The following is a 20802-nucleotide window of genomic DNA, read 5'->3' on the forward strand; positions in this document are numbered from 1 at the left end:
GGTGCAATCTCAGCTCACTACAGCCTTGACCTCTTGGGCTCAAGCGATCCTCTCTCCTCAGTCCCCCAAGTAGCTGGGACTACAGGTGCATGCCATCATGCCCGGCTAATTTTTATACTTTTTGTAGAGACAGGGTTTTGCCATGTTGCCCAGGCTAGTCTTGAACTCCTGAGCTCAAGTGATCTGCCCACCTCAACCTCGCAAAGTGCTAGGATTACAGGTGTGAGCCACCATGCCTGGCATATTCTTCGTGTATCTTCTACTCTGTGGCTTGCCCCTTTGCTCTCTGAATGGTGTCTTTAGATGACCAGTAGCTCTTTATGAAATCCAACTTTGTTTGTGGCGGGGAGGTGTGTATCTTCTCGCTCACCCGCCTTTTCGGTTACTAATTTTTGTGTCCTTTTGAGAAAATCTTTATTGGTTCTGGTTCTAAAACGGCAGTGTAAGATAAGCTGGCTTCTCTTGCCCCAACAAAACAAAACAAAACAAAACAAAATATACAGTGCCAAGATCTACCACCATCAACAGCCCAGAGCTCAAGCTAGTTGAGATACTTCCTGGGGCCAAAAAGAGGTGGAAAAACTCTGAGCAGATGGTAGGAGAACTGCACTTCCACATGTGCGATGCCCCTCCCTCCCATTCTGCCAGGACCGAACTATGTGGAAAATCTCCCCTCAACTCACAGTTTCTATACTGGAAAAAGCAAAATTGAAATGGTCAGCCAGCTTCCCCACCTTCTTCAGTTCCCTGTCAGGAGAACTGTCCTTGCCTTAACTGATGGGTAGCATTATGACTGCCTGAAGGGAGAAATATCCCGGAGGACAGGCAGAGACAGACAAGCAAGGCTGGACTACCATCCCCAGCCCAGAAACTCTGCTCTGTAACTCAGCCAAAGGAAGCACCAAATGAGAGTGGTTGTAGGAGGTGCATTCCCCAGGTCCCCTGGGTGTGAACTCCTAGCCAGCCTTCCCACATTGCTGTCCTAAACCCTTTGGGACCTCCCCCATTTTGGGACAGGCAGTGGTCAAACCATTTACTAGCTCCAAGGTGAACCTGGGTTGAAGGCACCACCTGGAGCCAAAAAGGAGGCAGCAAACTAGCAGTATAGATTTGCTAAAAAAAAAAAAATTAGCCAGGCGTGGTGGTGGGTGCCTGTAGTCCCAGTTATTCAGGAGGCTGAGGCAGGAGAATGACGTGAACCCAGAAGGCGGAGCTTGCAGTGAGCCGAGATCCTGCCACTGCACTCCAGCCTGGGCTATCGAGCGAGACTCCATCTGAAAAAAAAAAAAAAAAAAAGATTTGCTAGGCAGATATATTCAATAAAATCCAAAACAGGCTGGACAAAGAAAACTGGAATAAATAATCCTTCAAGGCAAAGACATAGACTTACACTCACTAGAAACTACAGCAGACAAGAAACCATGAGCTTCCCAAAAGGACAAAAAGCAGAAATTTAGTGACTGATGAAGTGGCAGTTTGTGAGTTCTTGGACCAAGAATTCTAAATAGTAGTTTTAAGGAAACTCAGTGATCTCCAAGATAACAAAGAAAAGCAGCTCAGAACTTTATCAGAGAAATTTAACGAAGAGATTAAAATAATAAAAAAAAGTCAAACAGAAATCTTGGAACTGAGAAATACATTTGCTGAGCTATAAAACTCTTTAGAGGTTCTTAACAGCAGAATGAACCAAGCAGAGGAAAGAATCAGTGAGCTGGCTATTTGAAAATACACAGTCAGAGGAGAAAAATAAATAGAAGGAAAAGGAATGAAGAGTGCCTACAAGATACAGAAAATTACCCCAAAAGACCAAATCTAAGAATTATTAGTGTTTAAGAGAGAGCTGAGCATGAGCAAGGCATAGGAAGCTTATTCAAAGAAGTAATAACAGAAAACTTTTCAAGACATGAGAAAGATATACATGTCCAGGTAAAGGAAGGCCTGAGAACATCAAACAGATTCAATGCAAATAAGACTACTTCAAGGCATATAATAATCAAACTCTCAAAGGTCAAAGACAAAGAGAAGATCCTAAAAGCAATGAGAGATAAGAAGCAAATAACATAAAGGAGCTCCAATTCATGGGGCAACAGACTTCTCCACAGAAACCATGCAGGCCAGGAGGGAGTAGAACAACATTTTCAAGGCACTCAAACAACACCAACAACAAAAAACTGACACGCAAGAATATTGTGTCCAACGAATTGTCATGCAAATTTAAAGGAGAGCTAAAGTCTTTCACGGATAAACAAAAGCTGAGGAAATTCACCACCACCAAGACCCATCTTGCGAGAAATGCAGAAGGGAGTTCTTCAATCTGAAAGTAAAAAACACTACCATGCAAAAGGAAACTTTTTAAGGTATAAAACCCACTGGTAAAATTAAGTACACAGACAAACTCAGAATCCTTTGTTACCTGTATTTATGGTGTGCAATCCACTCAAACTCTAGCATGAAGCCCAAAAGATAAATTTATCAAAACTATATCAACCTGTTAATAGATAATATAAAAATATGTAAATTGATACAACTAAAAGACAAAATGTTGGAGGGTGGAGTTAAATTATAGAATTCTTTTGTGGGTTTTTATATAAATTGTCTCAGTTCTTCAGTTAAAAGCCATAGAGTAGCTGAATGGATAAATAAATGAGACCTACCTACGTGCTCCCTTCAAGAAACCCACTTCACCTGCAAAGACACATATAGACAAAGTGGAGAAGGGCTGGAAAAAGATATTCCATGCAACTAGAAAACAAGAGCAAGAGTAGCTGTACTCGTAGCAGATAAGATAAACTACAAAGACTGTAAAAACCGGCAGTAAAGGAGGATCACTATATGATTAAGGGGTCAATTCAACCAGAGGATATAACAATTATAAATATCTATGCACTCAACACTGCAGCTCCATATAAAGCCAACATTACTAGATGTAAAAGGAGAGAGAGACTGCAATACAGTAATAGTAGGGGGCTTTAACATCCCACTCTCAGTAATAGACAGATCATCCAGACAGAAAATCAACAAAGAAACAGCATAAACTGCACACTAGATACAATAGGTCTAACTGACATTTCACCCAGCTGCTGCAGAATACACATTCTTTTCATCAACACATGGAAGATTTTTAAGAATAGACCATATCTTAGGCACAAACAAATCTGTACAAGTTCAAAAAAATATAAATCATATCTGGTATCTTCACAATGGAAGAAAACTGGAAATTAATAATGAGAGGAACTTTGGAAAATACACAAACAAATGGAAATTAAACAACATGCTCCTAAGCAACCAATGGGTCAAAGAAGCAAGTAAGAAGGAAATTAAAAATTTTCTTAAATGAAAAGGGAAATACAACATAGCAAAGTGTATGGGGTATGGCAAAAGCAAAACTGAAAGGGAAGTTTATAGCAATAAATGCGTATATCAAAAAAGGAGAAAAACTTCAAATAAACAACCTAAAAATACATGTCAAGGAATTAGAAAAGCAAGAACAAAGCAAATCCCAAGTTAGCAGAAGAAATAATAAAGATCAGAGCAGAAATAAATAAAATTGATACTAAAAAAGTATAGAAGATAAAATGAAAAGTTGGTTTTTTGAAAAGATAAACAACATTGACAAACCTTTAGCTAGACTGAGAGAGAGGACTATAATAAATAAAATCAAACAAGAGATGAGACATAACACCTCAGACCTCAGAAATATAAATAATTATTAGAGACGATTATGAATAATTATACACCAACAAATCACAAAATGTAGAAGAAATGAATACATTTTTGGACACATATAACCTACCAAGATTAAACCATAAAGAAATAGAAAACCTCAACAAACCAATAACAAGTAATGAGATTAAAGCTATAATAAAAACTCTCCCATTGAAGAAAAGCCCAGGCTGGGTACAGTGGGTCACACCTATAATCCCAGCCCTTTGGGAGGCCAAGGCAGGAGAATTGCTTGAGGCCAGGAGTTTGAGACCAGCCTGGGCAATATAACAAGATCCAGTCCCTACAAAATAAAAAATTAGCTGGGTATGGTGGCTAATCCTGTGAGGATTAATCCTATCAGGCTAATCCTGTGGTCCCAGCTACTCAGGAGGCTAAGGTGGGAGGACTGTTTGAGCCTGGGAAGTTAAGGCTGCAGTGAGCAGTGTTCACACCACTGCACTCCAGCTTTGGTGATGGAGCAACACCCTGTCTCAAAAAAAGAAGAGCCCAGGACTTGATGGATTCACTGCTGAATTCTACAAAAAATTTAAACAATGATTATGAATCCCACTAAAACTCTTTGAAAAGGAGGGATTACTTCCAAACTCACTCTACAAGGCCAGCATTATTCTAATACCAAAACCAGACAAGGACACAACGAAAAAATAAAACTACAGACCAATATCACTGATGAACATAGATGCAAAAATCCTCAACAAAGTACTAGCAAGTCAAATTCAACAACACATTAAAAAGAACATTCACCATGATCAAGTGGGATTCATGCTAGGGTTTTAAGGATGGCTCAGCAGACACAAATCAATCAATGTGATTCACCACATTAAAAGAAACAAGAACAAAAACTGTATGATTATTTCAATAGATGCCAAACAGCTTTTGGTAAAATTCAACATCCCTTTTTGATAAAAACACTTATCAAAATGGGTATAAAAAGAATATACCTCAAAGTAGGAAAGGCCATCTATGACAAACCCACATCTAGCATTGTACTTTGAAGACTGGAACAAGACAAGAATGCCCACTTTCACTGCTATTCAACATAATACTTGAAGTACTGGCCAGAGCAACTAAGCAAGAAAACAAAATAAAGGGCATCCACATTGGAAAGGAAGAAGTCAAATTAGCCTTGTTTGCAGATTGCCTGATCTTATAAAGACTCCACTGAAAAGCTGTTAGGACACATAAGGGAATTCAGTAAAGTTGCAGGATGCAAAATCAACATAATTAGTAGCATTTATATACACCAACAGTGGACAATCTGAAAAAGAAGTCGAGAAAGCAATCCCATTTATCATAGCTACAAAAAATATGAAATACCTAGGAATCAATCTAACCAAAAGAGGTGAAAGTTCTATAGAAGGAAAATGACAAAACCCTGATGAAAGAAATAGGACACCAAAAAAGGGAAGATATTCCATGCTCATGGATTGGAAGAATTAATACTGTTAAAATGAAAATACTACCCAAAGCAATTTACAGATTCAATACAATTCATATCAAAATACCAATGACATTCTTCACAGAAATAAGGGGGAAAAATCCTAAAATTTATTTGAGCCCGCAAAAGACCCTGAGTAACCAAAGCAATCTTGAGCAAAATGAACAAAGCTGGAGGCATCACACTACATGACTTCAAAATTTATGACAAAGCTGTAGTAAACAAAACAGCATGGTACTGGCATAAAAATGGACATAGATACCAATGGAACAGAGAACCTAGATATAAATGCACCATTTACAACCAACTCATCTTCTGCAAAGGTCCCAAGAACTTACAAAGGGATAGTGGTCAATAAATAGTGCTGGGAAAACTGGATAACTATATGCAGAAGAATGAAACTAGACTCCTATCTCTCACCATACACAAAAATCAAATCAAAATGGATAAAAGATTTGAATCTAAGACCCAAAACTATGAAACTATTAGAAGAAAACATTGGGGAAACACTTCAGGAGTGATCTGGGCAAAAATGTCTTGTGTAAGACCTCAAAAGCACAGGCAACCAAAGCAAAAATAGACAATTAAGATTATTACATCAAGCTAAAAAGCTTCTGCACAGCAACGGAAACAATCAACAAAGTGAAGAGACAACCCATATAATGTGAGAAAATATTTGCAAACTGTCTCTCTGAGAAAGGATTAATAACCAGCATATATTGGGAGCTTAAACAACTAAGTAGCAAAAAAAAAAAAAGAAAAAAGGGGAATCATCATATACTGGTAGAAATGTAAATTAACATAGCCACTATGCAGAACAGCATGGAGGTTCTTCAAAAAACTGAAAATACACCTTCCATATGATCTAGCAATTCCATTGCTTAGTATATATCCAAAAAAAAAAGGAAATCAGTGTATCAAAGAACTGTCTGCACTCCTATGTTTATTGCAGCACTATTCACAATAGCCAACATGTGGAATCAACCTAAGCACCCATCAACAGATGTGTGGATAAAGTATGGAAGATATATACACAATGGCATATTATTCAGTCATAAAAATAAAATCCTGTTATTTGCAGCAACATGGACAGAACTGAGGCCATTATGTTAAGTGAAATAAGCCAAGCACCAAAAGACAAATATTCTCACTCATATGTGGGAGCTTAAAAAGTGGATCTCATGAAGATACATTTGTGGTTACCAGAGGCTGGGAAGCGGGAGAGAGGAATGAAAGAGAATTTTCATTATCACTGAACTGTAGACTTAAAAATGGGAAAGATATAAGTCATATATGTATCTTTTACCTCAATACATTTTTTTAAAAGGAATATTTCTATTGATTGCAAGGTCACAAGGTGTTCTGTTCTAAAATTTTTATTATTTTCCCATTCATGTTTATATATTCAGTCTACTTAGAATTTTGGGTATGATGGGAGGGAAGGGTCATAATTTTTTTTTTCATGTAGGTATCTTACTGACCTTGTATCATTTCTTGAAGCAATCATCCTTTTTCCACCCCACTGCAGTGTCATCTGTATTGTAAATCAAGGAGACTGGATATGAATGGGTCTGTTTCTAAACTCACTATTCTATTATGTGAGTCCTTTTGTCAATACCACACTGTCTTAATTATTAGCTTTATAGTAAGTCTTGCTATTTGATAGTGTGAATCTCCATTTTATTTATTTTTATTCTTCAACATTAGCTTGGCTCTTTGCATTTACACTTGAATTTTAGAATCAGCTTGTCAGTTTACACACACACATACATAACCTAGAATTTTTGGCCAGGATTATGTGGAATATAGTTCAGTGTGGGGACAACGGACATTTTATAAAATTGACTCTTCCATCTATAAACATGATATATCACTCTATTTAGCTATAATATATATTTTCTCCATGTTTTGTAGTTTTTTTGTATTGAGTTATTACATATCTCAGATTTATTTCTATTCATTTCATATAGATACTTTTTTAAAATATATTTTTTGAGATAGGGTCTTGCTATGTTGTCCAGGCTAGATTCAAACTCCTACCTCAGCCTCCTGAATAACTGAGATTACAGTTGTGTGTCACAGTGCTCAGCTTTATTTTATATTCTTAAATGATATTCTGAATGTTACTGGGTTTTGTTTGTTTGTTTTTTAAGTGAAAGCAAGTTTACTAGTAAAGTTAAGGAATAAAGAACGGCTACTCCATAAGCAGAGCAGTGGTATGGGCTGTTCAACCAAGGTTACTTGTAGTTATTCCTTGATCATATGCGAAACAAGGGGTGGATTATTCATGAGTTTTCTAGGAAGGAGGTGGGCAATTCCTGGAACTGAGGTTTTCTCCCCTTTTAGACCATATAAGGTAACTTCCTGACATTACCATGGCATTTGTAAATTGTCATGGTGCTGGTGGGAGTGTCTTTTAGCATGCTAATAAATTATAATTAGCATATAATGAGCAGTGAGGTAGACCGGAGGTCACTTTTGTCACCATCTTGGTTTTGGTGGGTTTTGGCCAGCTTCTTTACTGCAGGCTGTTTTATCAGCAAGGTCTTTGTGACCTGTACCTTTTGCTGACTCCCTGTCTCATCCATTGACTAAGAATGCCTTAACATCCTGGGAGTGCAGCCCAGAAGGTCTCAGCCTTATTTTACCCATTCCCTGTTCAAGACGGAGTTGCTCTGGCTCAAACACCTCTGACACATCTGCACCCCCCCACCCCCTTTTACAAGGGAACCCTTAATCCTAAGGGTTGTAGAGGGACGAAAATTCATCTTCTGTAACTTCTTCAGGCTGAATAGGGGTGATGATATTCCTGCCTAACTGTTAGGGTCTCTTGTATTTGGGTAGAGAGGAGCTCAGTCAGAAGGCAACAGTATGGTGAGGACCATTCATAACTCTTGAGTTCTGACAAAAGGTGATACCTGGAAGATTAATAAGTGCACCATTTCAGAAAACATTAAGGAAGCCCATACTGCATTCCTACACAAGGAGTACAATAGCAATATATTCTACAACAGTAAAACAAAATAAGTAAAATTATCCCAAGTAAACTAAATAAGAAGGCTTTCCATGAACTGGGCAATTGTTGAAACCAAGCTAATAGGGAGTCACTAACTGATTCCAATATGTGCCCAGAATTAGAATACTGATTGAGATTTCTACATTACCTATCCCTCTTGTTTCTTTTGAGCAACAGCCAGAGACCACTGATGGGTTCACAGGAATAAGCAGAGTCAGTCTAAATTGCAGAAAAAAACTCAAAAACAACTGATGAGACTAGAATCCAATAACAGGTGTATCATAGTGCTTGAAACATAATTTTCTTCTCTCTCCAGTATCACATTTTTACTAAAGACAAATCATAATAGAACTGATTTGTTTGCAAAAATAAGCTTTAGTCTTACACTTAGCCTGATTATTTGTATAAAGTGCAGCAAGAATAATTTTTTTAAACATAAGCTCTTTTTAAACTGGCTTTGATGGAACATTGTTCCATAAGGAATCTCAGATGAGACTTTTTTAAAGCCGAGCCCAGCCATGGGTTTGTACCCTCCGATACCTATAACTTGAGTAAATTCCTCTCTTCTTGAGGTCCCAAGATAACTTGGGGCTCCTGGGCCTGTCAGAAAATGACATTATTTACTTACCGCAGGTCAAGAAACCTGTACAGGGATTGTGTACACAAGGTATGAGGCCAGTTTTCCCAATGGGCCTTTATTGGCTCTCTAAGTCAAATTTGATTGCTTAAAGGAAAGCACACCATTCCAGTCAATGCCTTGGTAAAATAACCAGTTTTTCCAATTGTGTTCTGTTGCAAAAGAAAACAGATTCTTATTCTACTTATACAAACAACTATATTGCCATCAATTAAGAATATTCACAACTAGTTTTCAAATTCTAGAGAAATCAGGTAGAGAGAAACAAACATGCTCCAAATTTTGTTCACAGGAGTATACTGTACTCAATTTTTAAAAGCTGTAAATAGCTCAAAAGAAAAATTTTGTTGACACAAAAACAAAAGATCATCAACGTTTCAAGCAAAAAGCCAAAAAAGATTACTTCAGACTTACATTGGTTCAGTCCATGCAGTTAAATACTGTCCTATTTGATATTCATGAACATTTCCACTCTCCATGAGTACTGGAAGTTTTTTCCTCTATTCTAATGTCACAATCTCCAAAGTTACTAGAAACTTGCATTCAAGAGCACCTGTCAAAGTCCTATAGCTGATTATAAATTACCTTTTGAAGAGGATTAAAACAAGACAATTGTCTGTAGGTGACAAAAAGTCTTAGGACAACCATTATTAAAGCCACAATCGACAAGGAAATTTTGGTTTCTTCTATGACATACAACAATTTTACATAACAGTTATAATGATTAATAACATACACTAAGCCATATCAGAGTTACAGGAATTTTGCATAATTTTGGAACACATACCAGTAATATTTATAGAAGCACAAAGAAAGGCAAACACTTTCACATTCGACAGTGCTTCCTGTAAGATTTTTATGCCAAATACGCCAAATTTCACCACTGCATTAGTGCATTATTTATGTCAAACTCAATTCTTAATAAAACCTTATACAAAAATGTATTCAATCTTAATCAGTTTGACCTTAAGGTAAGATTCTCAAACCTTTTACAACCCTTTACAAATTTTTTTTTTAAAGAGCAGATCAGTGCTCTAAGAAAAACCTGTTATGCTTTTATTCCAATGTTCAATTTATGGAAAGACAGAATAATACCCCTTTAATATGTTCTCACACACAACGTTTTTACAAGATTAATTTTTCACAAACCTCCACAACTTGCTCGAATCTTCAGCTTTATCCTATCTAATTTAAAACAATTCTTTAACCCTCTCAACAAGGCAAAAAGATATTCACATTCCCATGACTTTTTATAATCTTTTCCCAAAGATTAGTTAAGTCACATGAACTAAAAGGCATTACACTTTTTACTTTTCTGACAAAATGTTTTATTTAAGCGCTTATTATTTTTAAGCCAGTTAAAGCCCTTTTATATCACACACACCACACACATAAATACACAGACAAACAAAAGAAGATCCAGTAGTTGTAAGATTTTTCATTTGCTAGTTTTTAAGTTTCTATTTCAAGCATACACTTTCTAGGGCCTAATAAGCAGGCATAGCTGGAAGGCAAAATAAATCCCCCCAAATTAAGGGTCCCATTTTTATACCAGATTTAGATCCCAAAAAATGAGAAATGCTACGGAACAAGACAGTACAATGATTTTACTGTGCATTTTTTACAAAGCAACCCAAAGCTAATCAGCCCATTCTGTGATTAGCCCATCCCCCAGGGGAATCTTATTTCTCAGTGGTAGTGGGAGGTAAGGACATTTCCATACCTTCCAGGTGGCCAAGAGCATGCTTTTCTGATCCAAACATGCAAACAGCCAAGTATCCCCGCCATAACTGCCATTAGCTATCCCCAGAAGCATATTTCCTACCAAATTATTACACCCCAATGTTCTCTCATAATGCAAAGAATTTCTGATACCCCCGAAAGTCAAAAATATCAGATAACACAATGTGAAACAGAATAGAGCCTTAGATTTTGAGGGAGATCTATCAACTTTCAATTCCTGGGGTTTCATGAGGTAAATAGGTTTTTCCCAAAACAGGGTCTGTGGTGCCTCCTCTGTTTTCCCCAAGGAGTCTCAGGCTGTTAGAGCTTGAATATCCGCTTTTTTTGTTTGTTTGTTTTGAGACGGAGTCTCACTCTTGTCGTCCAGGCTGGAGTGCAATGGTGCAATCTCGGCTCACTACAACCTCCACCTCCTGGGTTCAAGCAATTCTCCTGCCTCAGCCTCCTGAGTAGCTGGGATTACAGGCACCTGCCACCAAGCCTGGCTAATTTTTGTATTTTTAGTAGAGATGGGGTTTCATCATTGTTGGCCAGGCTGGTCTCGAACTCCTGACCTCAGGTGATCTGCCCACCTCAGCCTCCCAAAGTGCTGGGATTACAGGCATGAGCCACCGTGCTAAGTCGAATATCCGCTTTTAATTATCTACTGACTTTTAGTCATAGTGCTCTTTTAAAAAGTCCTTTTAAATCTCATTACCTGATTTTAGCCAGGCCAAACAGCCAATATTTCTCGCTTTTGAATTTTACCAAAGGTAACCTCCCAGGTGAAACCAATAAGCCTAAAGTTATGACTTAACCATAAGTTAATCATATGTACATGATATTTTCAAGGAGGTGGTAAGCAATTTTTATAAGATCTAGAATCTCCAAAGGTAGCTCAGAGAAAGGAAGATTCATGAAGGGAAGCCAGAAGTCATACATGGAGGGGAAGAGAATCAACAAATGATAAAGATCACACAGATATCAACCAGAAAGTCCTCATTCCCTAAGCTGGGTATTGAACCCAAGCTGCCATAGTGAAAAGACAAAGCCTTAGCCAGTAAGCTACAGCATTGGGCAGTTTCCATTGCCCTTCCCAGAAGGACCTTACAGCAGCCAATTTTGAGCTTGCAAAGGCTTTTAACTGCTCAAAACAATTTTTAGAGCTAACTATGATATCAACCCCAAAACTCCTGGCCGAGAGAGAGAGAGACAGAGACAGAGACAGAGAGACAGAGAGAGGGAGAGAGAGAGAGATTGCCTGTGGCAAAGTGGGGCAGGCAAAGAGTTCAGGGAAGCCAGAGAAAGACCCACTCATTGCAATGACACTGAATCAAAAGTTCAGGTGGCCATTTGTCAGTTGTGAAAGGATCTTTTCCAGCAGTCCCGTCAGCTCTCAGGTTTCCCCCTTTAGGGGAGGAAAAAGCTCCCCATGTCCCATGAACATGTATGTGCCTAATCCTGTCACCCACAGCCATCTGCAAAGAGTGGAAGGCAAATTAATCCAAAGAGAAGAGTGGTTAATGTCCCATAATGCCAAATTTGTTCGTAGCCAAGAGGGACTTTACTGATGGGGGCCTCTAATCCCCTACATCTCAGAAGGGACTCTAACTCTCATAAGTTGGACCTCAAACTGAAGTTTGGTGAAGCATCCTTGCGTTTTATTAAGAGGGGCCTTTAATCCACTCTGTCTTAGGAGAGACTAACTCCCCTAAGTCGGGCCTCTAACCCAATCCCATCCTTTACCTGGGCACCCCACCACTTACCCAAAGTTGGCCAATTGGTGCTGCAGTCTATTTCCTTTGGGTCAGGGGTCTCTTCAGTATCATCCCTTCATAGTTTGCCAAGAAGATGTTATTGGAAAGCATCCTGATCCAGACCCCAAGAGAGGGTTCTTGGATCTCACACAAGAAAGAATTCAAGGCAAATCCTTAAAGTAAAAGCAAGTTTATTAGGAAAGTAAAGGAATAAGAAATGGCTACTCCATAGGCAGAGAAGCTCTGCTTTTTAAATTTAATTTTCTTCTTGATGTTAATATATAGCAATATGATTTTTGGATATTGACCTTGTTTCCAGTGACCTTGCTATTCTAATAGTTTGTGAATAAAATTTTACTATTTGTGAATAAGGGCAGTTTTATTCCCCCTAACCTCCTAATATATAGCTTTTCTTTTATTTGTTTGTTTGTTTGTTTTGTCCAGGTTTTGGCTTTTATTTTTTCTTACCTTGTTGCATTGGCTACTTTTTTTTTTTTTTTTTTTTGAGACGGAGTCTCACTCTGTCACCAAGCTTGAGTGCAATGGCATGATCTCGGCTCACTGCAACCTCTGCCTCCTGGGTTCAAGCGATTCTCCTGCCTCAGCCTCCTGAGTAGCTGGGACTACAGGCACGCACCATCACGCCCAGCTAATTTTTGTACTTTTAGTAGAGACAGGGTTTCACCATGTTGGCCAGGGTGGTCTCGATCTCTTGAACCTCGTGATCTGTCCACCTTGGCCTTCCAAAATGCTGGGATTACAAGTGTGAGCCACCGTGCCCGGCCAGCTACTTGTTAAATATTGAATAAAAGAAGTAAGAACAGGCATTCATATTGTATTCCCATTATTAAATATTGTATTCCTGTTATTAAATATGATGTCTGCTCTTGGGTTTTTGTAGATTCTCTTAATCAGATTATGAAAGTTTCTTTGTACTTTCAGTTTGCTGAGAGTTTTTCATGAATAACTACTGAATTTTATCAAATGCTTTTTCTGTCACTATTGAGTAGATACTAATTTTTTCTTTTTTCTATTAATGTTATGAATTTTTTAATATTTTTTATTCATATAATGAATTATAAGGATTTTTGAATGTTAAACCACACTTGCATTTCTACAATGAACTGCTCCTGATGAAGTATCCTTTTGATATGCCACAAAATTGTAATTGCTAATTTTAAAAAAATATTTTTGCATCATTTTACATCATTGTATGTTGATGAAAATGATGTATAATTTTTGTTTCTTGTAATAGATTTTGTCAGGTTTTTGTATTTATAGTATGCTGGTCACTGTAAATGAATTAAGTGCACCTCTTTTTCTGTTTTATGGCAGCATTTGTGTAGGATTTTTTTTTTTTTTTTTTTTAATGTTTAGAAGTTATCTGGGCCTGCTTGCAGTTTTCTTGTGGAAAAGGTTTTGGTAACATCTCTTTTTTTTTTTTTTTTTTTTTTTTTTTTGAGGTGGAGTTTCACTCCTGCAACCCAGGCTAGAGTGCAGTAGTGAGATCTTGGCTCACTGCAGCCTCTGCCTTCCGGGTTCAAGTGGTTCTCCTGTCTCAGCCTCCTGAGTAACTGGGATTACAGATGCTCGCCAACGTGCTCAGCTAAATTTTGTATATTTTATAGAGACAGGGTTTCGCCATGTTGGCCAGGTTGGTCTCGAACTCCTGACCTCAGGTGATCCACCTGCCTCGGCCTCCCAGTGTGCTGGGATTACAGGCATGAGCCACCATGCCTGGTGTAACATCTCATTTCTTTAATAGGTATAAGAATATTCAGATTTCTTATTTCTTCTTAGGTTTGTTAAATTTTTTTTAAAGAATTTGACCATTTCATCTAAAATTACTGGCATAAAATTGTTCATAATATTATCAAGTTATGTGCTTAATGTGTTTTGGGTATGTAGTGAGGTTCTCTTCTTCTTTCTCAGTATTGTTATTTGTGTTTCATCACTTTTTTTCTTAGTCTTGCTCTAGAGGTCTGTCAATTTTATTCATCTTTGTGAAGGTCTCATTTGGAGCTATGTTGTTGTTTTAGTATATTTGTTTTCTATTTCATTGATTCTGCTCTTTATTCTTTCTTTCTGTCTTGATTTTCTTTTCATTATTATTATTACTCTTATTAGTTGCTTCTTGGGGTAGTTTAGATTATCAATTTTCAGCCTCTCTTTTAAAAAAATAAGCATTTAAGGTTATTTTCCTATAATCACTGCTTTAGCTGTGTTCCACAATTTTTATTCGTTTATTTTGTGATGAGTTCTTGTTGCCCAAGCTGGACTTGATTTCCTAGGTTCAAATGATCCTCCTGCTTTAGCCTCCTGAGTAGCTGGGACTACAGGCATACATCATCAGTCTCCTAGATTCACAGTTTTTGATATACCATATCATTATTTAGTTCAAGATTTTTTTTCCTGATTTTTTATTTGACCCTGTGGATCACTTAGAAGTATATTGTTTAATTTCTAAGCTGATGGGTATTTTTATTTTTACTTTTTGTTGTTGATGTCTAGCTTAATTCTGCTATAATTAGGGACTATAGTTAAAATGAATTTCGATTTTTGAAGTATATTGGGAATTTCATTAGGACAAAGCTTGATCTAATTTGGTAATTATTTGGGGTGCACATGAAAAAAATGTGTATTTTGCAATGGTTGAACGCAGTATTTTTATGTATGGCAGCTGTGTCTAGTTTGTTAATTATAGTCTTCCATATCCTTCCTGCTTCTGTTGTCTGTTTATTCTGTCAGTTATTGAGAGAAGGTTATTAAAGTCTACCATTATGATTATGAATTCATCTGTTTCTCCTTTTAGTTTTGTCAATTTTTGCTATATGTATTTTAAAGCTGTTATTAGGTACTCATACATTTAGGACTGATTTGTTTTTCTGATTTCTAGCAATGGTTCCTGCTTTGAAGTCTACTTTGTTTGTTATAATATTTCCATGATATATCTTTTTCTATACCCTTACTTTCAAATTCTATTATATTTAAAATGCTATATAAGTGAATCAGGTGTCATTTTATCATCTTCAGGTATCTATCTTTTTCTGTTGAAAAGTTAGCACCTTTCTTGCAAGCTGAAGAAGTTCCCTTTTTTCTGGTTTTCTGAGTTTTTATAATGATTTGTATTGAATTTTGTCAAATGATTTTTTTGCATTTCTAGAGAGAATCATTATTTTTTTCTTTGTTCTATTAATACAGTGACTTCAGTGGATTTTCTAATGCAAACTTTGCGTTCCTAAAAAAAAATTCCACTTTGTTATGATGTATTATTCTTTCTATATATTGCTGGGTTTGATTTGCTAATATTTTCTTTAAAATTCTTGTGCTATGTTCATAAGGGATATTGGTCTTTAATTTTCTTACAAAAACCATTGATGGGTTTTGACAAGGGTTATGCTGGCCTGATGGGATGAGAAGCATTTGTCTTCCTCAATTTTTGAAAGAGTTTGTACAATTGGTAGTTTTTCATTAATGTTTCATAGAATTCACAAGAGAAGTAATTTGGGCCTGGAGTTTTTAATTATGAATTTAATTTTTAAAATAGATATGGGGCTTTTCAAGTTTTTGGTTTCTTTTCAAGTCAATTTAGAAAACGTTTGTCTTTCAAGAAAATCACACATCTCATCTAGTCAGTAAAGTTTATTGGTATAAAGTTGCTTATACTATGCTTTTCTTATTCTTTTTTTTATTATTATACTTTAAGTTCTAGGGTACATGTGCACAATGTGCAGGTTTGTTACATATGTATACATCTGCCATGTTGGTGTGCTGCACCCATTAACTCGTCATTTACATTAGGTATGTTTCCTAACGCTATCCCTCCCCTCTGCCACCACCCCACGACAGGCCCTGGTGTGTGATGTTCCCCATCCTGTGTCCAAGTGTTCTCATTGTTCAATTCCCACCTATGAGTGAGAACATGCAGTGTTTGGTTTTCTGTCCTTGCAATAGTTTGCTGAGAATGATGGTTTCCAGCTTCATCCATGTCCCTACAAAGGACATGAACTCATCCTTTTTTATGGCTGCATAGTATTACATGGTGTATATGTGCACATTTTCTTAACCCAATCTATCATTGTTGGACATTTGGGTTGTATACATTTGGGTTGGTTCCAAGTCTTTGCTATTGTGAATAGTGCTGCAGTAAACATACGTGTGCATGTGTCTTTATAGCAGCATGATTTATAATCCTTTGGGTATATACCCAGTAATGGGATGGCTGGGTCAAATGGTATTTCTAGTTCTAGATCCTTGAGGAATTGCCACCCTGTCTTCCACAATGGTTGAACTAGTTTACAGTCCCACCAACAGTGTAAAAGTGTTCCTATTTCTCCACATCCTCTCCAGCACCTGTTGTTTCCTGACTTTTTAATGATCACCATTCTAACTGGTGTGAGATGGTATCTCATTGTGGTTTTGATTTGCATTTCTCTGATGGCCAGTGATGATGAGCATTTTTTCATGTGTCTGTTGGCTGCATAAATGTCTTCTTTTGAGAAGTGTCTGTTATCCTTCACCCACTTTTTGATGGGGTTGTTTGATTTTTTCTTGTAAATTTGTTTAAGTTCTTTGTAGATTCTGGATATTAGCCCTTTGTCAGATGAGTAGATTGCAAAAATTTTCTCCGATTTTGTAGGTTGCCTGTTCACTCTGATGGTAGTTTCTTTTGCTGTGCAGAAGCCCTTTAGTTTAATTAGATCCCACTTGTCAATTTTGGCTTTTGCTGCAATTGCTTTTGGTGTTTTAGTCATGAAGTCCTTGCCCATGCCTGTGGCCTGAATGGTATTGCCTAGGTTTTCTTCTAGGGTTTTTATGGTTTTAGGTCTAACATGTAAGTCTTTAATCCATCTTGAATTATTTTTTGTATAAGGTGTAAGGAAGGGATCCAGTTTCAGCTTTCTACATATGGCTAGCCAGTTTTCCCAGCACCATTTATTAAACAGGGAATCCTTTCCCCATTTCTTGTTTTTGTCAGGTTTGTCAAATATCAGATGGTTGTAGATGTGTGGTATTATTTTTGAGGGTTCTGTTCTGTTCCATTGGTCTATATCTCTGTTTTGGTACCAGTACCATGCTGTTTTGGTTGCTGTAGCCTTGTAGTATTGTTTGAAGTCAGGTAGCGTGATGCCTCCAGCTTTGTTCTTTTGGCTTAGGATTGACTTGGCAATACGGGCTCTTTTTTGTTTCCACATGAACTTTAAAGTAGGTTTTTCCAATTCTGTGAAGGAAGTCATTGGTAGCTTGATGGGGATGGCATTGAATCTATAAATTACCTTGGGCAGTATGACCATTTTCACAATATTGATTCTTCCTACCCATGAGCATGGAATGTTCTTCCATTTGTTTGTGCCCTCTTTTATTTCATTGAGCAGTGGTTTGTAGTTCTCCTTGAAGAGGTCCTTCACATCCCTTGTAAGTTGGATTCCTAGGTATTTTATTCTCTTTGAAGCAATTGTGAATCATGACTTCACTCATGATTTGGCTCTCTGTTTGTCTGTTAATGGTGTATAGGAATGCTTGTGATTTTTGCACATTGATTTTGTATCCTGAGACTTTGCTGAAGTTGCTTATCAGCTTAAGGAGATTTTGGGCTGAGACGATGAGGTTTTTTTAAATATACAATCATGTCATCTGCAAACAGTGACAATTTGACTTCCTCTTTTCCTAATTGAATACCCTGTATTTGTTTCTCCTGCCTGATTGCCCTGGCCAGAACTTCCAACACTATGTTGAATAGGAGTGGTGAGAGAGGGCATCCCTGTCTTATGCCGGTTTTCAAAGGGAATGCTTCCAGTTTTTGCCCATTCAAAACTGGAGGCTGTGGGTTTGTCATAAATGACTCTTATTATTTTGAGATACATCCCATCAATACCTAATTTATTGGGAGTTTTTAGCATGAAGGGCTGTTGAATTTTGTTAAAGGCCTTTTCTGCATCTACGGAGATAATCATGTGGTTTTTGTCTTTGGTTCTGTTTATATGCTGGATTACGTTTATTGATTTGCATATGTTGAACCAGCCTTGTATCCCAGGGATGAAGCCAACTTGATCATGGTGGATAAGCTTTTTGATGTGCTGCAGGATTTGGTTTGCCAGTATTTTATTGAGGATTCTTGCATCGATGTTCATCAGAGTTATTGGTCTAAAATTTTCTTTTTTTATTGTGTCTCTGCCAGGCTTTGGTATCAGGATGATGCTGGCCTCATAAAATGAATTAGGGAGGATTCCCTCTTTTTCTATTGATTGGAAGAGTTTCAGAAGGAATGGTACCAACTCCTCTTTGTACCTCTGGTAGAATTCAGCTGTGAATCTGTCTGGTCCTGGACTTTTTTTGGTTGGTAGGCTATTAATTATTGCCTCAATTTCAGAACCTGTTATCGGTCTATTCAGGGATTCAACTTCTTCCTGGTTTAGTCTTGGGAGTGTGTATGTGTCCAGGAATTTATCCATTTCTTCTAGATTTTCTAGTTTATTTGCATAGAGGTGTTTGTAGTATTCTCTGATGGTAGTTTGTATTTCTGTGGGATCACTGGTGATATCCCCTTTATCATTTTTTATTGCATCTATTTGATTCTTCTCTCTTTTCTTCTTTATTAGTCTTGCTAGCGGTCTATCAATTTTGTTGATCTTTTCAAAAAAACCAGCTCCTGGATTCATTGATTTTTTGAAGGGTTTCTTTGTGTCTCTATCTCCTTCAGTTCTGCTCTGATCTTAGTTATTGCTTGCCTTTTGCTAGCTTTTGAATGTGTTTGCTCTTGCTTCTCTAGTTCTTTTAATTGTGATGTTAGGGTGTCAATTTTAGATCTTTCCTGCTTTCTCTTGTGGGCATTTAGTGCTGTAAATTTCCCTCTAGACACTGCTTTAAATGTGTCCCAGAGATTCTGGTATGTTGTGCCTTTGTTGTCATTGGTTTCATAGAACATCTTTATTTCTGCCTTCATTTCGTTATGTACCCAGTAGTCATTCAGGAACAGATTGTTCAGTTTCCATGTAGTTGAGCAGTTTTGAGTGAGTTTCTCAATCCTGAGTTCTAGTTTGATTGCACTGTGGTCTGAGAGACAGTTTGTTGTAATTTCTGTTCTTTTACATTTGCTGAGGAGTGCTTTACTTCCAACTGTGTGGTCAATTTTGGAATAAGTGTGATGTGGTGCTGAGAAAAATATATATTCTGTTGATTTGGAGTGGAGAGTTCTGTAGATGTCTGTTAGGTCTGCTTGGTGCAGAGCTGAATTCAATTCCTGGATATCCTTGTTAATTTTCTGTCTCATGGATCTGTCTAATGTTGACAGTAGGGTGTTAAAGTCTCCCTTTATTATTGTGTGGGAGTCTAAGTCTCTTTGTAGGTCTCTAAGGACTTGCTTTATGAATCTGGGTGCTCCTGTATTAGTTGCATATATATTTAGGATGGTTAGCTCTTCTTGTTGAATTGATCCCTTTACCATTATGTAATGGCCTTCTTTGTCTCTTTTGATCTTTGTTGGTTTAAAGTCTGTTTTATCAGAGACTAGGATTGCAACCCCTGCCTTTTTTTGTTTTCCATTTGCTTGGTAGATCTTCCTCCATCCCTTTATTTTGAGCCTATTTGTGTCACTGCACGTGAGATGGGTCTCCTGAATACAGCACACTGATGGGTCTTGACTCTTTATCCAATTTGCCAGTCTGTGTCTTTTAACTGGAGCATTTAGCCCATTTACATTTAAGGTTAATATTGTTATTTGTGAATTTGATCCTGTCATTATGATGTTTGCTGGTTATTTTACTTGTTAGTTGATGCAGTTTCTTCCTAGCATCAGTGGTCTTTACAATTTGGCATGTTTTTGCAGTGGCTGGTACCAGTTGTTCCTTTCCATGTTTAGCGCTTCCTTCAGGATCTCTTTTAGGGCAGTCCTGGTGGTGACAAAATCGCTCAGTATTTGCTTGTCTGTAAAGGATTTTATTTCTCCTTCACTTATGAAGCTTAGTTTGGCTGGATATGAAATTCTGGGTTGAAAATTCTTTTCTTTAAGAATGTTGAATATTGGCCCCCACTCTCTTCTGGCTTGTAGAGTTTCTGCTGAGAGTTCTGCTGTTAGTCTGATGGGCTTCCCTTTGTGAGTAACCCAACCTTTCTCTCTGGCTGCCCTTAACATTTTTTCCTTCATTTCAACTTTGGTGAATCTGACAATTATGTGTCTTGGAGTTGCTCTTCTCAAGGAGTATCTTTGTGGCGTTCTCTGTATTTCCTAAATTTGAATGTTGGCCTGCCTTGCTAGGCTGGGGAAGTTTTCCTGGATAATATCTGGAAGAGTGTTTTCCAACTTGGTTCCATTCTCCCCGTCACTTTCAGGTACACCAATCAGACGTAGATTTGGTCTTTTCACATAGTCCCGTATTTCTTGGAGGCTTTATTCATTTCTTTATACTCTTTTTTTCTCTAAACTTCTCTTCTTGCTTCATTTCATTCATTTGATCTTCAATCACTGATACCCTTTCTTCCAGTTGATCAAATCAGCTACTGAAGCTTG

At 37.4% G+C, this 20802-nt stretch overlaps 1 protein-coding gene across 2 annotated transcripts in view; it reads left to right on the forward strand.

Moving 5' to 3' along the window:
- The window catches only part of SGO2 (shugoshin 2), a 57623-nt gene that overhangs the window by 18914 nt on the left and 17907 nt on the right, over nt 1-20802 (forward strand). The window lies entirely within an intron of this gene.

The sequence above is a fragment of the Pan paniscus genome, chromosome 13 (assembly GCF_029289425.2).
Source record: "Pan paniscus chromosome 13, NHGRI_mPanPan1-v2.0_pri, whole genome shotgun sequence".
NCBI classification, from domain to species: domain Eukaryota; kingdom Metazoa; phylum Chordata; class Mammalia; order Primates; family Hominidae; genus Pan; species Pan paniscus.